The following is a 991-nucleotide window of genomic DNA, read 5'->3' as shown; positions in this document are numbered from 1 at the left end:
GGCCCCGTGCGCCCAGCCTCCCCCCGCATGGCCTCGCACCACCACCCCCCGGGCACACCGCCGAGCCCCTCTCGTATCCCTCTGCCTCCCTCTCCAGCAGGCACCCGCCGTGCTCGGGGTTCACCCGACCCCGCGGGGCACGCCGCAAAGGGTTGCTGCTTTTTTGTTTTTCGAACTTCATTGCCCGCCCCTCTCCTTCGGTAAACTGCCCGAAGGAAGGGGTCGGGGAGGCTGGGCAGATTGGAGTGGTCTCGATGTGGTTCAGCACAACAAAGACCCGCTTGATGCCCTGCTGGCACAGGATGCCCAACAAAAGGGAAACGCTGGGAATGTCATAATTGTCACCCTGTGAGATGGAGGCAAAACCAACACTTCTTACGAGGTTCGTAGTTACAAAGTAAATGGCAGCTTGGATGCATCCATTTCTGTCCCAATACTATAAGCAGCTTGCTCACGCCCTGCTGCTTTAGTGCTGTGTCTGCTGGCAATGTAGGCAGAAATCTTGCAAAAAACAATAAAGGCAGCAAAGCCACAAGTCCTGGTGACAGAGAAGTCTTTTGCCACCTTATTGAGTGGTGAGACTGGCTGTTAAGATATTTTGCCCGCAGGTGAGAACCCTGTTTAACTTTTAGCTAAAGTACATATCCATGGATGCACATCAGTGCATCTATTTTCTGAGACTAACTAGAGAGTATAAACACCTACATATTAGATTACCCCTCACTTGGTCTTGAATGGTCCCTGCTTAACTGATGATGGCACCTGCACCGACGCAAGGTTGGTTGTAAGGGATATAAGCAGCTGTCCGCCATTTAAAGCTCAACTGCGATCCACATGTCAGTGGCCCACTTTTGAAATTCACTCAAGCTTTCCAGAGAAGTCCAAGCTGCCGGTCATGGATCTGACCACAACTAGCTTCACGTGAGGTTTTAGGGGCCCGGTACCCAATGTGTGAACATTTAGTGTCCCTGTAGCCAGATTAAATACCGGG

The sequence above is a fragment of the Pygoscelis adeliae genome, unplaced genomic scaffold, assembly GCF_000699105.1.
Source record: "Pygoscelis adeliae isolate BGI_AS28 unplaced genomic scaffold, ASM69910v1 Scaffold48, whole genome shotgun sequence".
NCBI lineage: Eukaryota > Metazoa > Chordata > Aves > Sphenisciformes > Spheniscidae > Pygoscelis > Pygoscelis adeliae.
This window is presented reverse-complemented; position numbering follows the sequence as displayed.